The 26024-nt window shown below is 33.9% G+C and overlaps 1 long non-coding RNA gene across 1 annotated transcript; it reads right to left on the bottom strand.

The window, feature by feature from the left end:
• Positions 1-8888: 8888 nt before the first annotated feature.
• On the bottom strand, positions 8889-26009 carry LOC112657520 (uncharacterized). The gene is made up of 3 exons (XR_003135076.2): positions 25402-26009; positions 15866-15919; positions 8889-9576 (listed from the first exon to the last, which is right to left on the bottom strand). It is a non-coding gene; the product is annotated as an uncharacterized LOC112657520 (long non-coding RNA).
• Positions 26010-26024: the final 15 nt, after the last annotated feature.

The following is a 26024-nucleotide window of genomic DNA, read 5'->3' as shown; positions in this document are numbered from 1 at the left end:
TATTTTGGGATAAGAACACTAAACATAAGATCTACCCTGTTAGTAAGTTTTAAATTATGCAAACACATAGTTTATGTTAAATGGGAAGAAGATAAAGTTCAGATAGAATAAGATTGCTACTATTTGAATTTAAGATCGTGAGTTTATTCTGAGTTATCCAGTATTCTTACATGAGCCATAAATGAGGAGGAATGAAGCAAAAAATTCAGAACCAGAGAGATGGCTTTTCCATGGGAAAGATTAACTGGCCATTGTTAGCTTTCAAGAAATAGGGGACTCTTTAGAAGTTGGAAAGGTCTAGAAAATGGATTATCTCATAGACTTGGGTGCGTTGGGGGAAACAGCTGCCAATCCCAAGCCCTAGGCAACCACTAATCTACGCTCTCGAGCAGATTTTACCTTGGTGAGACCCATTTTAGATTTCTGACATCCAGAACTATAGGATTATAAGTTTCTGTTGTTTTAGGACAATAAATGTGTGCTATTAGTTTATTATAGTAGCACTAGAAAACTAATTAAAATGGCTTGGGTTAGAATAGGGGCAGTAATATAAAGAAGAGTGAAGAGTATGGGGAGATTTTTTGGAGCTAGGTTCTACAAAACATGATGATGGATTAGATAGGGTGAAAGTGGGAGAATGAGATATAAATCAAAATTTTCTTCAAGAATGGACTTTAAAAAAAAATCCAAATGTTTAACATGATATGGACCAGGGGTTGGCAAACTTCTGTAAAGAGTCAGATAGTAAATATTTTAAACTTTGTGGGCCAAATGGTCTCTGTAGCAGCTACTCAATACTACCACTGTAGTGGGAAAGCAGTCATAGATAATACAAAAACAGATGGGCATGGCTGTGACAGAATGAAAGTTGATTCACAAAATCAAGCTGCAAGTCAGATTAGGCCCATGGTATACAGTGTTTCAATCTCTCACATAGACTATCAAAGCATTTATTTGAAATTTTCCATTTTCTTAAAAACATGTATACTGCTTCATAGAGATGGCACCAATATCACAAAGGGAAAGACATTGCAAGGCAAACCAATGGGATTATAAGTGTGATTTATTACTATTATCACTAGTAGTTAACATTTGTTAGGTGGTTAACATTTGTGGATCATTTATAATTAAATTTTATTTAATAATAATTTTTTACTATTTTATTAAAATTATTTTTATTATTTAATAATTATCTTAATAATAATAAAAATAAATAATAAATATTTATTATTAAGATGTTTTATGTCTGATGTTACTTAACCCAATGAACTACTTATTACCATTATCCTTGGTTTCACAAGTGAGGTGACTAACGCTCTAGAGAATTAGTAAATAACCAAGGTTTAGAAAGAATACCTATTTCTCATTAAACAACCTTTTAATAAGCACATTGATCTAAATGTGCCAAGTTGAGGTCCAACGAACCGATCACCTCAACACTATCCTGCAGTTTGTGCCAATATTGGCACTGTATTATGAGGCCTCTTGGTCAATTATCTCTAAGAATTATGTGAATGTTAACAACAATATAAAATAGAAAAATTTTGGAATGCTCAAAGGAGGTTCTGATAAAAAATCTAATAAGATTTCCTTTTAAAATTACTATCCTGGATTTGTGGAAACCTCATATTTGACTCAGGCATATTTTTAAATACACATTATTAGGATATAGTTACTTCAGTTTATATAAAGAATGGAAACACATTTACCTCCACTTTGTATAAAAGATACACAGCTCTGGGAAGTACATTATAATCTGAGATATTATCTCAGATTTAACTGTCAAGAAAAAAGGGAACATAATTTAGTCTGCATTACCATATTGGACTCTCAAAATCACTTTTTCATCTATTTCAAGAGCTATTCTGCTTTAAAACGTTTCCCCACTTACTTCTTTTGTTAAAAAGAATATATTTATGTATTTTTCAACTGTTTCACAAGACTCTTTGAGAAATCAATCTGTGACCCAAGTGAAATTTACAATTAAAACTGCTGATTTTAGAATAAAGAATATTAATCCCAACTGTCCAAACATATTTACTTTTAAGCAAAATTTATCAGTAGAGTTGATTCTTCTCTACTCATCTCTTAGCATACAATTGAAAGAATAATGCAATGTAGACATACAACATTTTTAGGTGAGCAGGATCGTGATTTCTAATATTAAATGAAATAGCGACGAGATGTTCATGACAGTGAGGAGTGGCTACAAAAGTTTATAGAAATCTGGTTTACAGATTTCACCTACAATATCAACACAAAATACTTTCACATGAATTTTGTAAAAGGAAAAAAATCTGTGAAACAGAAAATCTAAAGTTCAGTATATTGTGATTAGTGATGTAAAAGCAATTACATACTTGCCTTTAATGGAAACTTTAATGCAAACTCTTAAATTCAAAGGCTTTAGCATCTTATTCATTTCACTGAACATAAAAAATCCTGCATCTAACTCTTTTGGCAAAACAAATTCCATCGTTTTTATAAATTTAAATAAGTATCAGAAATTTCAGTGCACAAAGTTTTGTTCCCTCTGTTAATATCAAAATTCTTATCTGCAAGTTTTTGACATCGCTAGTATAGTACAGGAAAGAACTTTTGATAGAGTGAAATAATAGATTTCTTCTAAAACAATATTACTGTTTTTAAGAAAACATTTCCTTTGAAGTCAAGTATGGCTTTTGCCTATAACATATTTTAGCTAAAACCCTTAAGTTATATTTTTTTCAGGTTACAAAAAATACTTGATTGTGCAACTATTTTATAAAAACAAGGGAATTGAAATGGAAAAAGTAAAAAGTGAAGATAGATGCTATAGTTAATCTGAGGGTTAAAAACAAAAATATAAAGGCAGCCTGTTTTGGCAGCATCTCTTTCTGCCCATGGGTCCTGTCCCCATGCTTTAAGAAAGTCACCTTTTTGCATGCACGCACACACACACACACACGCAACCTGTATTTCTGTACCTCTAAGATGGGAGGGCCTAGAAGGATGAAGTATGGTGACAGTGGTCTACTGCAAAGGTGGGTTTGAGTGGTAAATTGGATTTTAGTTCAAAAAATATCTAGGTCAAGGTCATTACGAAAGTAACTAAGTGAGAAATATCAATCAGACAAAGAGTATTTGATAGCTAATATGGAAACAGCAAAACCGTTAGATAAGCAGAGGAGGAAAAAAACATTGTTCTTGCGCACAGTTAATGGCTCAGCAGCTTTCTAGCACGCTAAAACTAGCTGTAATCACACATTTTCGTTTGCTACTCTCTATCACCCTGATGGCCAATTTATCCACAGAAGCATATTTACAGGCCTGTTTACAGAATTGAAATTCTTCACCAGAGCTGATGCTACATTGCCTTGGAGCACTATAGGATTTAATTGAACCAGCATGAAAGAACTGATGAATGGCTTTGCTTGCAATGAAGAAAGTGGTGCAGGCCAGAATTTCAATGGAAGATTTTAGCCAATACTTAGTGGCTGGGATACAAAATTGCCGAGTATTGAAGAGTTATCTTTTTTTCTTTCCCTCTAAGCTTACATGTGCCTAATTATTATTTTCTTTGCCACATCCTCTTGTTTTTCTTTTTGTTATGTTTGCTGTGCCATCCGCCCTCAGCTCAAGTTTGTGTAGCAGGGCCAAATTAGATATAATTGCAGACTTCAGTCTTTTTACTTTACTAGGCTTCATTAAAATATCCCAAAAGAATAGTATTTTCCGATTGCTGTCACTCATGGAGTATTTGTGAAGGAACATTGTAACACAACTCTTATTCTCCTCTTTAGGTGGTTTTCCATATTAAATATTTACTATTCCATTGGATTTTTTCCTCTTTACTCATACTCATGGTCACAATCCCCGCTTCCTATCCTGATATTGTTACTTTTGCCTTGCTTCTCTGTAGTAATATTTATTAAAAATCTCATAAATGCATATTTGTATAAAGTATTTCCTGAAAATCAACAATTTCTCAAATACTTATTTCTAGTCTAGGAGTTTCAAATTTTGATCATCTTCCTTTTCTTCCATTATACTTCTCTCTTTCTCTGATTTAATGGAATTGTTTTCATTTTATTTCTTTTGTTACCACGTAATAAAAGCTAACTAGGAGTTACATTTATTCTCTTTTAACATTTACTTATTGCTTTTAACCTTGCCTTCTCAGATTTTACTGAATGCTCAAAAATTGATTAATAAAAATGATATTGCTCACTTCATTTGGTGAGTTATATAACTAATTCGTATTTATCTCTCACCATCTCACTATAAGTGCAAAAAATTGTCATTTGTATTTTCTTTCCTCTTCCAATGAATATTGTTTTTTGACTCTATCTTTATTATTTGATTTTTTTACTCCACTCCACCTTACCTAAACATGCTTTCAAATTTATCCTAATTAAACATTGATCTCTCTCTTTCCCTCTAACTTACCTAAGTTTCTTCTGTTTTCTTCATGTTTCTTGGTCAATTGCTTTTTTTTTTTTTATTTGTCTCCCATCAGTTATGTCTTCTGATTTCTCTGCCTTTTTATTTACCTGCCTACATCAGACTTCACAAATTACTGCTCTAAATTTTTTAAAAATATATATATTTATGAGAGAGAGAGGGAGAGAGAGAGAGAGAGCAGAAGTGGGGACAGAGGGAGAGGGAAAGAGAGAATCTCAAGCAGACTGTGCTGAGTATGGAATCTGACTCAGGCTCTATCTTACGACCCTGATATCATGACCCCATCCAAAACCAAGAGTTAGACACTTAACTAAACCATCCAGGTGTCCCACTACTCAGAATTTTATCGTGTGGTTTTTATGACCTGTTGTCCACATCCTACTTTCTGTATTTAGCACACAAATATTCAATCAAAACATAGTTACTACCAAACATGCCCTTTAGCCATTTATATGTTCAACGGAACCACATAGCTATTTCCTCTTTCACATTTATAAAGACATCCATCTAATAATCTGGTCCACTTTAGAAGTAGAGGTAAGAATGATCAAGATGGAATGTAATACAAAATGTCCTTTCTGGGATCCCTGGGTGGCGCAGCGGTTTGGCGCCTGCCTTTGGCCCAGGGCGCGATCCTGGAGACCCGGGATCAAATCCCACATCGGGCTCCCGGTGCATGGAGCCTGCTTCTCCCTCTGCCTATGTCTCTGCCTCTCTCTCTCTCTCTCTCTCTCTCTCTTTCTCTGTGACTATCATAAATAAATGAAAATTTAAAAAAAATGTCCTTTCTCTTCAGCTTGGAAATTACAAAAATTACTTGAAGATTATTGTGTTTGATGTTCAGAAATTCACTTTGTACAAAACTTTAGGAATTTCCTCTTAAATTAACCATTTTTTTCATGGCATACTTGATTTATATCTTCCCTATAACTTTCTTTCTAGGAATGAAATAGAATATAAAGGATGCAAAGCATCAGTTTAGGGAGAGCTGACATTCCTCAAAATTAGTTTATTTTTTTTAAAAAAATCTACATTTGAAAAGAAAGAGAACAAGTGAAAACATGAAGTATATTCTTAACCAGGCAAGGAAATATTAAAAGATCACAAAGGCAAAATAGATAAAGATTCTGACATGGAAAAAACTGGCTAAAAAGTGATGCATGGTAATTGAATGTGGAACAATACTTTCTCTTGATTACTTCTCTCTTGGTCAAACTTGCTTGTTTTTCTTGGAATTTATTTTTATTTCTAAATAACTAAGAATCAGGATATGTTTCTCCTTAATCTTACTCCTATAAGAAATAACATTTTTAGCCAGCGTAGTTCCTGGCTAAAATACCCAGTCAGTACCTGTAAAGATAATGTAAAATATAAATATTTGTATTTTATGGTCATGACCATATATATCATGGTCATATATCATATATCATGGTCTCTGCCCTGATTCCTGGCACAGAGCTACTAAAACCCTTATAAATTCCTAAGTGATAAGAACTCTAGGACCATCTCTTGTTCTAATATTTGGTCGTCGACCCTGTTGTTGAGACAGGGCTCATAAACTCTTGTAAACTCCTACATGATAAGAACACCAGGAGCATTTTATTCTAATGAGATGACTTTAGGCTGTGGAATGGTTCCTAGATGAGGAATGGTCAACATTAAGACAAAGCCATGATTAGAAGCTTGGCATTTCAGCTCTAATCGCCATTCTCCAGAGAGGGAAGAGGGGCTGGAGATGGAGTTAATAATTGATCATGCGTATATGAGAAAGCCTTGATAAAAATCCCAACAGTACAGGATTCAGAGAAATTCCAGGCTGGTGAGCACACCCACGTGCTGGGAGAGTGATGCACCTCAGTTCCACGGGGATAGAAGCTCCTGTGCTTGGGACCCTCCCAGACAGCCCTAGGAATCTCTTTATCTGACTGTTCATTTGTATCCTGTATTATATATTCTTCACAAACTAGTAAACTTAAGTGTTTCCCTGGGCTTTATGAGCCATCTAACAAATTAATTGAACCTGAGAAGGAGGTTTAGGGAACCTCTGATTTATAGCTATTTGGTCAGAAACAAAAGTGATAACCTGGGCTTGTGACTGGTGTCTGAAGTGTGTGTGTGTGGCAGGAGGTATGTGGGGGAGGGCACACTTAGTGACAGGAGAGAACCTTTTGCTTGTGAGATCTGATGTTATTTCCAGGTAGATAGTATCAAAATTGAGTTCAAGTGTAGGACACCCAGCTGGAGTCCGACAGTTGCTTGTTGATGCAGAAAAAACTTTCATGCATTTAGTGACCAAAGTGTCAGAAGTGAAGTGGTCTCTGTGAAAGCAAAAGTGACACAAAAGATGAAAAAACACACAGTAAGAAAGAACTGTTTTTTCCCTCCATAGGAAAGAAAAAAACTGAGAGTTTTTGCTCTGCAATACCATGATAACAAAAGGAATAAAATGGGCTACACTAAATGCTTTCCATTTTTTAAGTAATATTTTTTTCTTTTTAACTCTTGCTTTAACTATTATATTATCATTAATCTTATTCCATATGTAATTTATCATCATGCCTTTATAGCTAACAATTTCTTAAAGCATAGCAATGATCAAAGTTCATTGTCTGTCAAAAGGCAGTGTGTGTGTGTGTGTGTGTGTGTGTGTGCGTGTGTATGTATGAAGAAATGAGAAAAGGATGACACAGATGACCCAATGACGGCTTTTTGAATGAAGGATGAGGCTGGAGCAGAAACTTTGGGAATGAAAGGAAAATGTAAAGCAGCAAGTGCAAAGAGATTTGAAGGGGTGTGGTGGTACCTTAAGTAAAGGATATGAAGCAGATTTCAGTTAGATACAAGTGAGTGAGTTCAGGGGGAAACTGCATATGAAACCAAGAGAGATTCCCTAAGGTATGGTAAATCACTTTTAATTAAGTGGACTTAAAATGGGTGGGAAGAAACTATTACAGGCACCATGCTACTTTGGACATTTTATAAGCCATTAAATAATTCAACTCAACAAACATCCTATGAATGCCTATTAAGAACTCTGCTGGGCAAGGACACAGGGATAAATGAAGCATGCTTCTTATGCTTGAGGAATTTATAGCTTACTATGGAGAAATAGACATATACGCAGATAGTGAATACATGACGTAATTTGACAAATTCTATATTTCAGATAAAGTGCAGAGAATAGCCTGATTTGCTTCTTTTGTTTCTGCTGAGATAAAGATGGAAATCTTAAAGCATGATGTTGAATGTGAGTTGGATCTTCAAGGATGGGTTTCATTTTGGCACTGGAGATGAAAAAAAGAGTACTCTAAATTAAAGATATATAGCTAAGACAAGTGGTCAAGATCTAACTGGATCAAGTACAGTACTTAGCTCTGTGAGTGTTGGTGAAGAGTTTATTGCAATTATGCAAACATGATAGAAGGAGGGGATTGGGACTAGATTATTTTGTTTTATTCTATTGGTCATAAAAACTAAGAAAGCCTTTTGACTTAGAGTATGACTTTGATCATAGGTATGCTTTAAGAAATTATTAGCTATAAAGGGATGATGATAAATTCTATGTGGAACAAGATTAATCATAAGTTAATACAATAGTTCAAGCAAGAGTTAATAAGAAAAATATTATGTAAAAATGGAAAGCATTGACTTTAAGAGAATGCAGAATTGATTGAGAATTGAACATATATGTTGAACTGAAGTGAATAAACAGATATACATACATTTGGACTAAGAGAAAGAGAAAGTGACTCAATATGTCCAAACTTGAGTGGCTCAAAGATGTAGTACTCACTCTTAGACATGGATTGCTTCAATTTACTATTTTTAGATGTATATAAATATGTCTTTGTGGTTCCCAGAAATAATATATTTTCCAATTCCCATGGGAGAATATTCTGCAAAATATTTTAATATAGTCTGTGTTGACTTTACATAGGCTTTATACAATACTTCAAATACAAGGAATTTTCTTTCCTTGAAAGGAGATGGATGTATTTTAAACTTTATTTATTTTTAAGATTTTATTTATTTATTCATGAGCCACACAGAGAGACAGAGGCAGAGACACAGGCAGAGGGAGAAGCAGGCTCCAGGCAGGGAGCCCGAATGGGACTCGATCCTGGGTCTCCGGGATCACGCCCTGAGCCGAAGGCAGGCGCTCAACCGCTGAGCCATCCAGATGTCCCTATTTTAAACTCTAATACAGGTTTACTTAAAAAATCACAGATACGTTGGGATCCCTTCATATTATGAAATGATATGATACATAAAACTATTTTTTGTTAAAGATCAGAAGAATATCTAAATATCCTCTGAGTATTTCTTAACCCAACTATACATACCAAGCGATGTGGCAAATTGAAATACTTAATTAAAGACTTCATATATATTTGCTTCAGATGTATGTGATTGAGAAAAAACATTTGCCATAGCTGTGGGTTAAATTTACTCACATTTTTATTTCATGGCTTTTATACAGGCCTCTTCATGAATAAAATACTTTCTTGTGGTTAAGCAATGTAGTGTAGTTTGGACAACATGTATCTCATCAAGGTCCAGGCATGGAAAAATAGAACAAAAGGGGGCAAAGCCTTGAATAACTCCCAGCAGATAGGTATTGATTGCTGGAGAGCCATTGAACAACATGCCAAGCAGCAAAATAAGTGCTCTTACAGCTCAGTCATATGCAAGGCTGAAATACAAAATCCAAAACAGAAGTTGCTTCAAGCAATGGAGCCTGAGTGTAGGCAGATGACATTCTTACTGCAGTGCTATCATTGGCCCTGTTAGAACATGGAAGCTAAAAGGTATTGGTATATCTAAGACAAAATCTCTCTCACATGCATGAAAAAAGATAAAGATAAGCAGGCCACCTCTGAGAGAAGTGAGAGTTGCTTTCTCTTGACCTGTGCTCTGAAGTCCTGGAGGTTGTTGGAGGTGCAGAAACAGCTCCAGGTGGCATAGGTACCAGGCAAAGGGGTGAAAAGTCTACTAAAGCCCTTTTCTCTTCCATGAAACTCTGACATCTTTGTATTTGGTTTCTCTAAAGATTTTGTTTGAAGAAAGGCTTGAGAGGCAATCTGTTGTTGTTTCTTCGAGATCACTGGTTTCAACTGGACAATGCTGGGAAACCTAATTCAAAATATTAAAATGTGGGATCCCTGGGTGGCGCAGCGGTTTGGCGCCTGCCTTTGGCCCAGGGCGCGATCCTGGAGACCCGGGATCGAATCCCACATCGGGCTCCCAGTGCATGGAGCCTGCTTCTCCCTCTGCCTGTGTCTCTGCCTCTCTCTCTCTCTCTGTGACTATCATAAATAAATAAAAAAAAAATTAAAAAAAAAAAAAAAAAAAAAAATTAAAATGTAAAGGAGCAATATTTTCTCACCTCTACAGTTTATATAACTGGGAATTTTTTGGAGAGAAAAATTAAGAAGACTCAAAGAAACAGTCATTCCTGACTTCTTTGTAGTATATTGTACCTCTTCAATGTTTAAAATTTTGCACAAAAGAAGAAAAAAGTTATTAACTTGCAGAGTTTCTCTTTCCCCCCTTAAAGTATAAAATGATATTCAGAATTACAAAAATAAATGTGAAACACTTGATATTTGTTTCTTTATCAAAAGTAAGCAATAGAATCTTGTCAGTTTTTACCCCATGAAAACTTTCAGGATCCTCTTTGTCAATTACAATTTTTAGAAGTCTCAGTACAGAGGAAAATTAAAATGAGATATTCTTTATATTGTTGTTTAATTCTTAAATTAAGCTTATACATGACTGGTGAGTTAAAAATAATAACAATTAAACAAACAAAGAAAAGTTTAGGCTTCTACCAAGTCATGATTCTCCAAAGCGCGGGGGGTACTCTCTCTCTGGTGCAAAATTGAGCTGACATACTTTCATTAAATATAATAATTTCCCTAAATTAAAAAAAAAAGTTTTTTGCAGTTCCAAATTGCTTTCCTGGGTGTTTTCATCTTGAGAACAGCAGGTGAATATGAACAAGTTCAAGCCTATTTTTATTTTCCAGTAAATCCCAAATGCCTTAGCTTTGCAAGCTAATAGCATCCAAAAAAACATGCTGATCTTGGCAGGAAGGAGAGTCCTGAGAGAGACCAGGCTGAGTGAAAGAAAACAGCTCTGGGTTTTTACGAGAAAATTTAAAAGCAATCAATGTAAATATGAAAACTTTAAGGTTCATATCTTCCTAACTCCAAAATTTGAAAGAATATGTTCTAAATGAATTAACCTGAATTTCTTTTTAACCTAGATCAAAATACACTTCAGAGTAAAACTAGTTGAAGTGATATAACAACAAACACCAGGCACACACAGTACCATGAAGAAAGAAATAAAATATGGTCATTGAAAACAATATATATATATATATATATATATTGATTTCAATATATATATCAATAAAATCATATATATCTATATATATCAATAAAATATGGTCAATATATATTGATTTCAATATATATATATATCAAAAATCAAAGCAGACTAATTGTGAAACTATAGAAATAATGCAAAATCATTCTTTACTGTGACATTGACAGTCAAATTTCTGGAATCATACTACTTTGTGAAGAAAAGTTGAGAATGTCTTGCTTGGGGTCTGTAATATCAAGAAAATGGTCTCCCATAAAAAAATATTTATTTTATGCTTCTTTGGTTTTATGTTCCTAAAAAGTAACTCTCATTGTGAATGAACACTCTTCCCTCATTTCGATGTGTGGTTGTTCAATTATTTCAGTGCCAGAAAATTTCTTGTAATTACAATATAAATAATAGATTTTTAGAATGAACCTAATTTCCCATTGGAGTATTGAATGAATGATTGATATCGCTAACTTGTGCCTCATACGTAGCTTAGAGCCCTGAAATTCTATGTTCTTGCTATACTAGGAATAATTCCTCTATTTAAAAAACACACATTACTCTTAAGTGGCTAGGGAAATATACACTTTATATACTTTTAAATGCATAGCAGGGAACCATTCAAAAGAAACTCCTTTACCTTTTGACAAAGATGACAATGCTGATAATAAAAATGAAATTTCTCTTTAGAAGAGCCATATGGACTCTTGAAATAGATATGTCTTTAATACAATGTGCATAGTTGGAGTCAGTCAAATTACAAATGTCCATAAAAGCCATGATGAAGCAAATTCTGCACCAAAAGGCAGATACAACATGGAGATATTTCAAATGAGACAATGAATCTCTTCTCTTCAACTCTATTTGGGGTATATTTCAGGTTGTAAAGAAAGGTGGAGACTTCAGCTCATAGCTCATGTTTCAGAAGCTGAAGTCTTAGGTCTGTTGGTAGACAACTTGGGGCTGATCCTTAACCTTTCAGACAGATGATAGGAGAATAAGCAGTGAACATAGTAGAATGTCCTCAGATGCCAGGGAAGTATAAGAGCTCAGGACACTGCTCCAAACAGAAGTTACATTTTTATTGTTATCATATGTTTTTCAAAAATAAATGAACAAATGAACCTCTGTTTGTATAGTTCCATGTACATATTCAGAAATTTGCTAAATATGTACTATTCCTGCCATCTGTAATGAAGCCTTAATGTTTATAAAGGGACTATTCATAGCACAGCAAAGGAAAAATACTTGAATGTAACAAACTACATATGAAGTAAAAATCAGTAATAGCAATCATTCATTCAATAGCCCAATGGGAAATTAAGTTTACTCTAAAATTTTTATTTATTATTATTGCTTAGGCTGTACCTTCAAGAGAATTTCTGGAGAAGTTGCAAAGGAAATTTATTGCACCCAAATAATTTCACAAGCAATGAGTCCATAAGAGCTTATAGAGATTAAAAAAAAAAAACAACTATAATATTTGCTTTCTGGATTTATGCTTTTTAGGCTTTTGGGACACTCAGATTGATATTTGCAAATACTTGTAGATATTCAGTTATAGAACTCAAGATTCAGTTCGATGATCAGTTAACAAACATAATTGAATGTCAGAAACGTGCCTGGGATGCTGAAAGGCACTGTAATACACTGGTGAGTTGGATAGGCTTGGAACCCTATGTAGTTTACAAGCTAGTAGTGAAGGCAGGATAGTGAACATAGAATTTGAGAAAAGTCCTTCAAGCTTTAAAATAATTATACATCATAAAATTTCTGACAGAATTGCAAGGCCTACTTCATCTGGGAAATATAAAAAGGCATCTCTGAGGCCCTGACATTTATGGTGGGACTAGAAAGAGAGAGAGAAAGATGTGGATTAGTTGTATTCATTTGTATGTTAGATGGTGAGGCCCCAAGCATAGATGAGATTGCCCAGTAATAATATTCAGCATGAAGGGGAAAGGGGGGGGGCAGCTAATAACAGAATACCAAGTACTTTGGGAAAAAAGTGAGTACAGAACTAATGGTATCACCAAATTTAACTAAGATAAAAGCTGAAAGGAGACAACGGGATTTTATGAAAGGAGAATGAAAAATCATCCTAACAGCACTGAATAGGAAAGTATTGAAAAAGAGATGCTAATTATGGATGGCAGTGGATTGAGGAGATGAGAAAGATAAGATGGTGAGTATCACCATTCTTTCCACAAACTGATTCTAATGATTACAATGGTGGTGCTAGTAGTAGTAGAAAAAGAAATATTGACAAAATCTTATTCTAGTGCTTAATAGAGAACAAACTCTTTAATCTAATTTACATATGTTAATTTATTTAATCCTCAAAGATGTAGTTTGTTCACACATGAGAAAATTAAGGCATAGAAAGTTTAAGCAATTTGCCCAAATGTCATAAAGCTAGTAAATGGAGAGCCAGGAATTTTGTCTGGGCAGTCTGAATCCACAGTCTATGTTCTTAACCTCTAGGCTAGTATAGAAAGAAATGTATGGAATAGTAGTTTATTGAATTCATCATATGGTAAACACCTTACATTTGGTATCTCAATTAGTATTCAAAAGAATACTACATGGAAGATAAAACTGATGTTTCCACTTTAGAGACAAGGAAACTAAAGTCTAGGAAAGCTAGATTTGTTAAATAGATGTGGGAGTTACATTAAGGTATGTCTAAGTTCTTTTTGACATATGAACAAGGCCAAGTTTGGGTTATATTTACACAAACACAACACACTCCCATATGTTTATTTTCTTTAGTTTTTTTTTTTTTAGGTATTTATTTATTTATTTATGATAGTCACAGAGAGAGAGAGAGGCAGAGACACAGGCAGAGGGAGAAGCAGGCCCCATGCACCGGGAGCCCGACGTGGGATTCGATCCCGGGTCTCCAGGATCACGCCCTGGGCCAAAGGCAGGCGCCAAACCGCTGCGCCATCCAGGGATCCCTTTTTTTAATTTTTTTTTTTTTTAGGTATTTATTTATTTATTTATGATAGTCACAGAGAGAGAGAGAGGCAGAGACACAGGCAGAGGGAGAAGCAGGCCCCATATTTTCTTTAGTATAATGTTTACTATTTATCTTTTCTAAGCTTTAGTTTCCTGTTTCTACCTGTGATTGCTATACAAGTACAAATTATGAATCTCTGAAGGGACATTAAATCTTTTAGTACCATCATATGTTGATCACTCCTGGAAAGTGCAAAACCATTATGGATGTGCAATAGTTTTATTATCAAACATGCAAAAGCCAGCCAACATAAATGATGCAATGGATATAATGAGTATGTAACACACTCCTGAGCATATGACCATGAGGTATTACCTAGTGCAGTATTTTTAAATTGGGTGATAATAAAACCTTAGAGAATTCTATTCCTTCCTTATAATTTTGAAATGAAACATAATAATTAGGGAAATTACCATAAATTTCCAAATGGAATTTACTTTATTCTTTCAGAGCCAATCATCAGTGATAAAAATGTAAGAAAAGAAATTGATTTATATAGAATTTAGTTTCAATAGAAGAACCTTTAGTCATTGAAAAAAATCCTCTGAAAAATTAATCAAAGTCTTAAATTCAGTGTTAGCATCTAAATAATTTGCTTTGACATGAAATTTTACACGGCTTTTTGAGTAACCTATAAATTAATATGTATTTCTACATAGACAACAAGAGAGACAATACAGTATATTTGTCAAACACAAACATGCTAGTGATAGTTAATTTGTCAAATGAGTAGTTTGACAATGTCATTGATTTCAGGTCAGTGGAGGTGGCATCCTTTGTGAGAACATATGGACAAATGCTTAAGCATAGAAACTATAGTGCTGAGCAAAAGGTGCGTATTTGTCCTAGAGGTTTTATTTATTTATAGGGAGAGGAGAGTACAAAACACATGCTCCAAGAACTCCTGAGGTCCCAACATTTCTTAAGCAATTATTCGTTTTTGGTTCCTCCCAGCTATTAACCCGCAAGTTAAGTATACAATATAGAGTCATTACAAGGAACAGGGTGGATATTGTAGAATATTTCACCTCTGTTTTCCAGATAAACAAGGTGAAATAGTATAGAGTTAAATTGGAAAATGTCAATAATGGTGAGCTAGACAACATAACTTCTTCAAAACAAGATATAGTAAAATGTTGTCAGACTCAATAGTTTACAGTGGAAATGGCATGGGCTTTCACTCTGATATTTTGCAGTTGTCTACTCTCAGCTAGGAAAGCTTTTTGAGTCTCAAAAACTCAGCTTTCTTATCAGTGAAATGCGGTAGCAATTACTGTCAGAATTATTTTGAGATTTATGATTTTGGTAAAAACTTAGTATTGAATTTTAAATATTAAATGTTCAGGGCACCTGCTATTGTATTTTAACCTAGTAGTTTAATGATTTTAATGTTACAATTTTTCATTTATATATAGACATGTTTAAATGTATTCCCATACTAGACATAGAACATTAGAATCCATTTTTAACCACTGTTTAGGATTTTGAGTTGACTTTTAAACAATGACTGTTTATATTTTGAAATAATTTAAGACTCAGAAGATATTTCAAAAATAATACAAGTTCCAATGTACCCTTCAATCAGCTTCCCCAGTGTAATGTCTTCCACAGTCAGTACATTGTCATAACCAAGAAATTGATGTTACAATATTATTAACTCAGGTACCTTTGAGTTTGCTTTTAAAATGAATCAGTTTCTATGTTGGCAAATTGAACTCCAATAAAAAATATAATAAATAAATAAATAAATAAATAAATAAATAAATAAAAAAAATCAGTTTCTGTATTATTCTGCACTAATATGATATATGCCAAATGCATGATCAACTATATAAGTCAGGTTATCAACCAGGTTAATATATTTAAAGCAATTATAACCAAGGTGCAGTATGTATTAAACCTAGGGTTTGGAGGAATCATCTAATCTGTCAGGAGCCAAAAAACGTATACATTTTAACACTATTTAGGTGTTTCCATTCTAATATATGATGCTTGGTATCAAATCTCTGCTGTACTTACCAGTTGTATAACTTGGGTAGCTCTTTTAACTTCCTTTTGCCTTATTTTCCTTATCTGTGAAAAGGAGATCAAAATAACATATTGTTGTGATGGCAAAATTAATTGATATAAGAATACTGGTAATTTACCTATTGTCTTTCAACTCCAGTTTTACTAATTCTATCCTCTGTAATGCTGAGACAAGAACTCTGCAAGGTACATTTCTTGAACTTTCATGCCCAAGAAAAGGAAAACACACCCACACCTACTGTGTTTCACAAATGGAAGGCACAGAAAGGAGATCAGAAAGTGGAAATGTGGCACTTCTTCTAAGATGTCTTCTTAGAAGACATGAACACATGAAGCCATGTGATTTCATATTGGACTCTTCTACTCTTGTCACTGTGTCATTGCACTATGACTGTTTTTAAGTCCTGGTCAGTATCACTTCATCAGCCAACTTACAGCAGCTTTATCTTTCATTGTATCTCTTTGTTAATCAGAATGAGACTTTGCTCATGTCTCCTCTCCCAGAGTGTAACATAGCCTCACAATGAGGATCTGATGGGTCACATCTTTTTCTCTGGTGTCTGTGCTCCTTGATAATGAAAAAATAGGACTCTGGTAATCTCCAAACCTAAAGTGGTTGCCTTGCATGGAGAAAATTATTTTCCCCAAGATATATCCCCATCATCTCTCATTGCCTTCAGATGTATAGCTGGGATTGGATCCCATCATGTTCTAGGAAGGACAAGTGTAAAGTTTGATTTAGAAGGAAGTATCTTACACCCCAGAAGAATTGTACAACTTTATAAGTTTTTATATGCAGAATCTGAAAAATACATGTGGGAATGTTAGGTCATGCAGGAATGAATATACCTTTGATTTACCCAATTTATAGATTTAAAGACATGTGAACAGAGATTATGGATTTAATATATTGGTTTGAACAATTTTCTTAAATGTTTGACAGAAACCATGGGTCAAAGGGGCCTAATATTAATAAGGTTAAGATGCCAACACTTCTCTGGCACGCTAAAGAGGGGATAATCCAAAGGCTTAAAAAATGAAAATGTAGAATTGGATTTTATCACATCCACTCTGTAGATTTACTATATACCATATACCCTGAGGGAAACCAGGAACTTTCCCTTCACTATAGCAGTAGGAAACAAGGATGCACAAGCATCCTTGAAAAGCTCTGTGGCTCTTCTAAGTTGAGGATATGGTAAGAGTTGTTATCATTGAGATGAGTTCCTTGGTTTCAACCATGATATTGGGACCCCAACTGATAAAATATGCAAAACATCTAGTAGAATATCTCTCATAAAGCAAGTGATTTATAAATGTTAACTAACATTAATCTTATATTCTTTGTCCCCAGATGAAGAATATTACCTTCCATTATGCTTGCATGATCGCTATTGTGGCCCAGTAGTAGTACCAATAATAAAGATATTACATTGGATATATTATGAACTTTATGTAAATTAAATTATACATGTATAGATTAACATTTCTGGTTGAAAAATCAGAAATATTTTTTGACAACTTTAGGTAAAAGAACTGAGTATTCAACTACATGTCTTCTCTTCTACATTTTGTCAAAGTAATAGATATTCAACTGGCAATCACTTATATGACTAGTTGAATTTCTTCCCTTGATTAATGGACAAAAGACCTCTATTGTGTTCATCTATATGAATTGTTACAATGGGGGCATCCTGAAAATGTGTGAAGACATTTTGGTGCATACAGTAATGGAGGTGAGGTACTTACAACTGACATTTTGGTGCATACAGTAATGGAGGTGAGGTACTTAAACTGGCATTTAGTGGGCAGGAGCTAGCAATGTTATACATTCTCCACGGCAGAGTACGGTCTTCTTTCTAGCATTATTTTAAAATATACTGTCATAACTATACATCATTAACTCTTTTTAAATAAAGGATTGCAGAGGAAATTTTCATAAAGAAGAACATTAATAAATCCTACCGAAAATATTTAACAGAGAAATGTAAGTTTGCTTTAACACACTTAGAACCAAGTGTTTTAAATTTGTATGACACATAAAATCCAGAGAAATCTTTGAATTTAATTAATTTTATTGTAAAATATAGTATTTATAGCCTATTTATTTTTAGTTTATTTAGTACTTTGATAGAACATTATGATGAGAAGATTACATACTGAGATTATCTTTTAAAGTACATGCACTGGAGCTTTATATTTTAATCATAAAGGCAGATTATATTATTTATAGATTTCATTCAGACTAGTGAAAGGTGGTATTGGTGCAATTATACATGCACAAGTGCACATTTAATTTTATATTAACTTTTATAAGGCCCATATTTTGTCCTATGTGTAGGGTTAACAACTTTTCATTTATAACCTCTGTTTATTGTCATAGCTAACATTTTGAAATTGATATTTCTAGTTTTCATTTAGTTATGGTTCCTCAAGTATTGGTAATCAAACAGATATTTCAACATAACAAGTTCAAAACTGAAATCCTATACTTTCTCTTCAAACTGACCAGCTCAGTTAAGGAAACTCAGTGCTTCAAGAATGAATACACAAAAACAAAACATCAAAACCAACAAATCAAACATACAAAAACAAAATATAATAACAACACTTCAATCTATCCTTAACATCTGTCTTACTCTTATAACCCAATGGTAAGAAATGCTATTGACTCTGCTTTCAAAATATATTCAAAATATATCCAGAATAACTCTTCTCATCATCTCTACTCTACTTCAAGAGTCTTTCCCTCTCTTTCTCTCTCTCTCCTAAATTATTGCAATAAACTTATAACTGGTACCCTTGCTTCTACTCTTATCTCTGAATGTCTGTTTTCAATATGGCAGCTACATTTTTTTTTTAAAACACAAGTCAGATCATTACTTGTTCTACATCAGAATCATCCAGTGGTTCCCCCTTTTCTCTAGGGATAAAAGCAGAGTCCTTAATATAGTATATAAGGCCCTATATCATTAGCCATGTGATTTCATATTGGATTCTTCTACTCTTGTCACTTTGTCATTGCACTATGACTACACTGACCACACTTCACTATGACCACATTCTACAGTTCTTCACTCATACCTCAGGGCCTTTGAATTACTGTTTCATCTATCTGGAAGACTCCTCCCACAAGTATTACTTCTCACCTTCAAGTCTTTGTCAAGAGTTTGCTCGAATCTTTTCTTATCTTTGGCTTATGTTGACTACTCTGCTTACAAATTTAAAGGCATACTTTTCCCCATGGCATTCCTCACAGCACCAGCACGAGTAACCTAGGTCTTGTTTTATGCTTTTTTACCCCACAGTACATCCTTAAGTTTGTCAGAACAAAATTTGCACTGGGCAAAGTTCAATAGGTAAGAAAGACTTAATTTCAAGGCTATTGTAATAGGAGATGGGACCAGGATACTGTCTGAATGCCATTGGAACAAAGGGCTGAAAGTCTTTAAGAGCTGAGATGGAAAGGGTCATAGGCTATTTGTGTTTGTTAATTGACTTTACACTAAGGATAAGTCAAAATTCTTATATCTTTATGACAGGAGGTAGTTTTAGAACTTGAAGCAAAGTGTCCACTCAATATAGGTTCCTACCCTATCAGAGACATGAGAAGACAAGGGCATTATTTTCCTTGATGATTATGATGATGGTTCCCAGGTCCTTTAGAAAAATAGTCCTTTTCAATTATAAAATTCCTCAGCTTCTATTTTTTAAAAATTCAGTTTATTATTTGTCTACACATCCCTTTAAATATTTTTTAAAGCTTTTATTTATTTATTCATGAGAGGCATAGAGAGAGAGAGAGAGGCAGAGACACAGGCAGAGGGAGAAGCAGGCTCCATGCAAGGAGCCCGATGCGGGACTCGATCCTGGGTCTCCAGGATCACGCCCTGGGCTGAAGGTGGCACTAAACTGCTGGGCCACCGGGACTGCACAATTCCCCAGCTTTTAAAAAGATTTACATCTCAAATGGGAATGTAAAGAATTTATAGTAAGTTTTCTAAAGTGAATACCCTAAGAAGGAAGGAGGAGTGGAATGTCTGCGTCTAGTCCATCTGGATTCAGAAAAGCCCTGAATGAGAAGTCAGTCAGGACTTAAAGGAAGAAAGAATCCTGTCTAAAGATTAGTCAAGCTGAGGGAAACAATAAGGCCACCTTGGTCAGGTTTATATGTATATTTTTTCCCTACCTAGAATATACATTCTGTAAGGGCAGGGTTTTGTGTTCACCTGTTTAAAAAAAAAGTCCTGAAGAAAACTTCTCTTGGGACTAAGGTAATGATATAATTGTTTGCTTTAACATGTCACAACACTTAAAGCAAGTAAAAAATTTGGTCATGAAAAGATATTCAGTTGGAAGACTAATGTTGCAAAGGATAAGGATAGGTTAAGTTTATAATAGTTGAAAATGAGACATGCATAAATACAAGGAGGTATGTTTTTTTTTTAATTCTTTTCAGCCTGTTTGGCCATCTGGTTCTCTGACCTGCATTTATTTTCCATCATACCAGGGACTTAAAATGAGTTTAGAAGGTATGTATTTCTTCTGCTGCTATAATATCTTTTTGTTCATTCCTTATACTTTTACAACTACTGACGATCTGAACACAGTGATATAGTGGTAGAAATGCTTTTATACATACTAGAAGATTTTATTAGTGCAACTGATATAAACAAATCTGAACATTGCAATTTTATTCTACAGTTGGGCCCTGTTTATGAGCTGTACAGAATGTGATACAAGACAAGCAGTGGCTATTTTGAAGTTGATACATAAACTGCGACTTAAACTTGTCTTTAAAAAAAGACCAGATATAAATTTTAAGGAAATTGTATATTCCCTCAAGATTCTTTTATTACTGAGTGGAAAAAAAAGACTTACCTAATGAAACTGAGCTACATGCAGTTCATAAGAAACTCAGTATCAGGAAAGAAAGTATCATGTGGCCCAACTATTTTAGATTTTCTTTTGAAGTTCTGGTATTTAGATTTGCTTAGATTTTCTTTTGTCATCTTGGTATTATCATAAATATATAGATATTAACAAATAGGGTGAAAATAATAATTTATTAAATAAAGTATGTAGTGTCCATTTGCTCTTTTTATGAATTACAAAGGTCTATTGCATACATTTATATTTTGACAATGCCAACTGTCCTATGATTATTTGAGCTTAGAATATATGGAAAGCATTCATATTAACAGTATTACACGTTTAATATGATACTTCAAAATTAAGGACTGGCAGGGAAACATGTATTACAATTTTGAAACAAATGACATTATTAAATATGAACAAATCTTAGTGAAAGTTCTTGGTATTTCACAAAAAAGAAAAATAAGGCCTCAAAACATTAAAAATAGTTTGTTTAAGGTCACATAACTAGTTAAAATGAAAAGGGACTAGAATAAAGATTTTCCAGTATGGTGCTAGGGTAGTTACTGCATAAAGCTCTTGATAAGTGCTGGAGTACATATCTTTGTGACTTAAAAAAGCTTATGTCAGTACTAACTTCATTTATTTTGTGCTCCATATTACTTTTAAAACCTCTCTCTGGTCCTCAAAAGGAGAGCATAATTTGTTGGGAGAGATTCATATTTCCATTGTCATCTAATATTATCTTTCTGAAATAAAACTATCCCTATTTTTCAAATCTTCAAATACTTATATTCAAAGTAGGCATATCCCAATTATTAGCAAGTGGCTAACCTAAAAGATTCTTTTTTAATTGGTCTTAATTCTTAATTGATTAGCTATAAATACTCAAAAGAGATTTCAATGAGAACTACACTTATTTCTCCTTGAGAAAGGAAGGATTACAACATAATTTGACATGCTATGAAATATTAATCAGCAAAGTAGCCTTTTTGCTCCTAAAAACAAAAAGAAACTAAGGTGTGAATTCTGTAGTTTAGCTACAGAAATGAATTCCACATCCATTTTGAAATGTCTAATTTTAACTCCTTCTTAATTGTCTGGAACCCTTTAGAGAAAACCCTATGTGGGTTTTCTGAGTAAAAGACTCTTAAAATCACAAAATTGATTTGAAGTTCAGCAGCCAAGAAGATCTTCCCCTGATGCTTTTTGATTGTGCAAGCCACTCTTTAATCCACCACATTTTAAAAGGACAGACCCATGGAATATTTGAGAAATCTATATATTTTTTCCTATAAAAATTATTTTAGAAGTGATTTCTATTCTTTGTATTTTGAAAAACAAAATGATATCTAACAGGTGATAAGACATATGGAAACAAATTAAATAAAACTGTTGGAACTGAATGAATTTTTTATTAGATATATAAATCTTCTGTTCTTTTATTAAGTCCAGTAAAGATTTATTAAATTTTTCTTGATTTGAGAAATACTTCTGAATTGTAATAAAAAAGATGGATGGATTTTAATCCAGTTTTCATAATGATCCAATGGGTTGGTACAAAATTTTGATGTAGGGAATGTAGAGATATTATGAAAGAAGATTTATTTTTAAATTTTAATTTTTGAAAGTTATAATAGTTTCTTCAGTACATTCAATTGCCATCAGTCACTGAGTTTTCTCCTTAATATCTTTGTAGCAATGATTAATTTTTAATTCAGATGAATTATAAGGGACACATTTGTAAAAAAGTTTATCAAAAAACTTTCAAAAATGGAATCACCGGAAACACTGCATTATTGACATATATGTATATAATATATAAATAAGATGCAAATAATAAATAAAAATTTGCTACCTTTACTGTAATTATGTTTTTGAAGGCAGTTCTCAGTATACTACATGATATCCTCTTTATTTGGTCCATTTTATCCATTTTCAAGCCAAAATTTATTGTGTTTTTCATGTCTCTCATTTCTTTTACCTCATTGACATTGTATACAATGTGTGTGTGTGTGTGTGTGTGTGTGTATTCTGAAAAACAGAGTCACCTTTATAACTCAATTCTAGAAACAATAACGTACTATAGTATATACCAGTGGGGAGCAGAAAGCTTCTCTGCTCACCCTGGTTTCTATTGATTACCCAAATCACTAACATCCCAGATTCCATCTAAAGAAATCTCCTCTCCTCCCTAGTAGCTCACTAATTTAGTAATGTGGACTGAACTGGAAGTGTCATCTTTTTCATTCATCTCCTTTCATTCATTCAACAAATATAAGCTGAGAGTTTCCTCTATGTCAAACTTTCTTATAGGTCTTGTATCTATAGAACTAACCAAAGCAGACTATCCCTTCCCCTCACAAAGCTTACATTTTAGATACAAATGAAAGACAAGAAAAAACAAACAAACAAACAAACAAAATATATATATATATATATATATATATATATATATATATGCCAAGTGGTAATAAGTGTGATGACATTTACTAAAGAAGCTAAAAGAATATGGGAAACTGTTACATATGATAGTCAAGAAAGGCTTCTCTGATAATGTGATTCTAGGGAACACTTATTAGAAGTGAATGATTGAACAATGATATCCTCAGAATATGGTGGCTTATTTATGGCAAACAAGGAGGAAAAAGTCCCCACTGGAAATGTAAATTAGTAATCACTAGAGCGCAAATGATTTTTAATAACATGAGCCTACATGAAATCATCCAAATAGACAATAAAAATAGAGAAGACATGAAAACTGCATCAAAGGTAAAAGGGAACAAGTTGGTTTTGTATTTTGTTTTGTTTTTTAAGTTGTGGTCAGTGATCTAATGAAGAAGCAAGACAAAACTAATTTCCTGGATAAAATAATTGATTAAAGGATGGACATTTTAGTTTGGATTCCCTTGAAAGAAAAGCCTGAGGTAATGATTAAGTACAGATTGTTTACTTGGGAGGTGATCATGAAGCTAGAATGAGGAAATGGTAAAACTGAATCAGGAAAGATCAACATAAAAGGGCATTATTAATCTAGTCACCACTGTGAGAAACAAGGCCTTCTAAGAATTAACCGATGATGGTTAAGGCATTTATTCATCAGCTTTCATTCTCCATTGATGGAGGATTGCTCCCTGGAACACTGACTCTCCTAGCTTACCAAGCTGCACACGTCTATGGGTTCCTATGGCTTTGTGGAAGTTCCGAGAACAAAAGCAGAAAAAAATCTGGATTTTGCTCAAGGGGGAACAGTTCTAGAAAAAGTGAACCCATACAGAACAGTCTACTTTACCACAGATGAAATCAGATGTGGCCAAGGGAATTGGACATGGGGATAGGACATGTGGCCAAAATAATTTGCCAAGGTATCTGACTCAAAATAGACAACATTACTACTTTACCCCTGGTCACAGTGATGAATGTATGATTGGGGGCATGACCCAACTTTTGAGTCAGGTCTTTCTCTAATTTTGTTTCAATTTAGCCTGTAGGAAAACTTTGCTCTCTGGTCGTAGATTTGTGAGTATGTAAACCCTTGGCCACCTAAAGCCATTCTCCCAACATATGAGAAATATCATTGCTGTAGAAAAATATCAATAAAAAAGAAACAAATATGAGCTCAAGACAGTGCTTAAAGTTTTCTTGTCTCATGATCTATTGGCTGAGGATATCAGTGCTGCCTTTATCCAGATGCTTCATAATGCTGGTTTTCTTTGGTCTCTGACCTTCTCTACTGTTCTTATAATACCTCTCATTTATGATTAACTTAGCTTGAGCTGTGTTTCTGTGATCAGCAATTAAAAGTCCTGACTTACACACAGATTTCTGTGTTGCATTACATTTAAAATTTTTTTCTACTTTCATTTTGATCTTTATCCCAATTTCTTAGCTACCCCTTCTTATTTAGTATCAATGTTGTGTTTTGATTATTTGTGTAATCCGTTTTAATTTATTTGCAAAATAAATTAGTTTCTGAACAAATTTACAAAATTAACTGTTTCCTTCATGACAATACTTTTATGGTAAAGCACCACAAAGCTAGCTCATGTATCGTATATAGCTTTATATTGAATCAATGAAAAACTAAATGTTTTTCATAGGTGGTATTTCATTATAGATATCATATAAATTTATTATTATATAGATTGTAAGGTAGGTCTTGAATGCACACAACAGAGTTTAGTGATTGGGTGGTATAAACAACAACTCATAGCAGTCTCATAAATTAGACCTAAAAACTGCATAATGTTAACGTTTCAAGTACTGGGGAAACAAGTGTATGGGAGACTTGATCCTGCCATGAAAAAAATACATTTTTCCCATGGGTAACCTGTTTGTGTAGTTGGATAAGCAAATTATTTCAAAGTAATGACTTCTATTTTTCCAAACCAGAGTTATATGATAAATAGCTTTTCAGATAATTTTTTTTAATTTTTATTTATTTATGATAGTCACACAGAGAGAAAGAGAGAGAGGCAGAGACACAGGCAGAGGGAGAAGCAGGCTCCATGCACCAGGAGCCCGACGTGGGATTCGATCCCGGGTCTCCAGGATCGCGCCCTGGGCCAAAGGCAGGCGCCAAACCGCTGCGCCACCCAGGGATCCCCAGATAATTTTATTTATTATTCCTTTTTCTTGGAGTACTTACTTACCCTAGGTGACTTTTGATGAATCTAAATAACATGCCAGCTGCTGGATGATGTAGATGAGGGCATCATGGAACTTAGCTGGTAAGAGTGTGGTTTCTGGCATCAGACTGCCTAGGTTGGCAATGTATCGCCCCCATTTGTTAGTTGTTTTTTCTGGGGGGTGGGCGGGGAAGGCTAGCTTCATACCCTCAGTGGTATTTACTTTATAGGAATGTGTGCATATTTAATGAGCTAACATGTAAAACAGTGTCTTGGATGCAGTAATGGACAATAAATGTTTGCTATTATGTACTAATGATGGTGATTAATGATAATGGTAATCAAGAACATTTTAATTATTCTATATATCACACTGGCTCTGGGACTTTTGTTTACGAGACTTTTGGCAAGGATTCACTATTTCCTAAATCCTGTCTTTTTCTCTCTTTTGATTTACTCCTTTATTATGCTGTGTATCTTCTAGCAATTTATTAAGAAAAGATGTGTGGGTGGTAAATCTTTCTGAGAGTTGGTATGTCTAAAATGAGTTAATCTGTCTTCTCACTGAGTGGTTGTTTGCTGGTTTTAAATCCCTCTTCCCATATGCTTTTCTGGTGTATTGGAATTCCTGTATCAGGGTTCCACTG

The sequence above is a fragment of the Canis lupus genome, chromosome 8 (assembly GCF_003254725.2).
Source record: "Canis lupus dingo isolate Sandy chromosome 8, ASM325472v2, whole genome shotgun sequence".
In the NCBI taxonomy this organism is placed as follows: Eukaryota; Metazoa; Chordata; class Mammalia; order Carnivora; family Canidae; genus Canis; species Canis lupus.
Note: the sequence above shows the minus strand (reverse complement) of the source record. Positions and strands in the feature narration are given on the sequence as shown.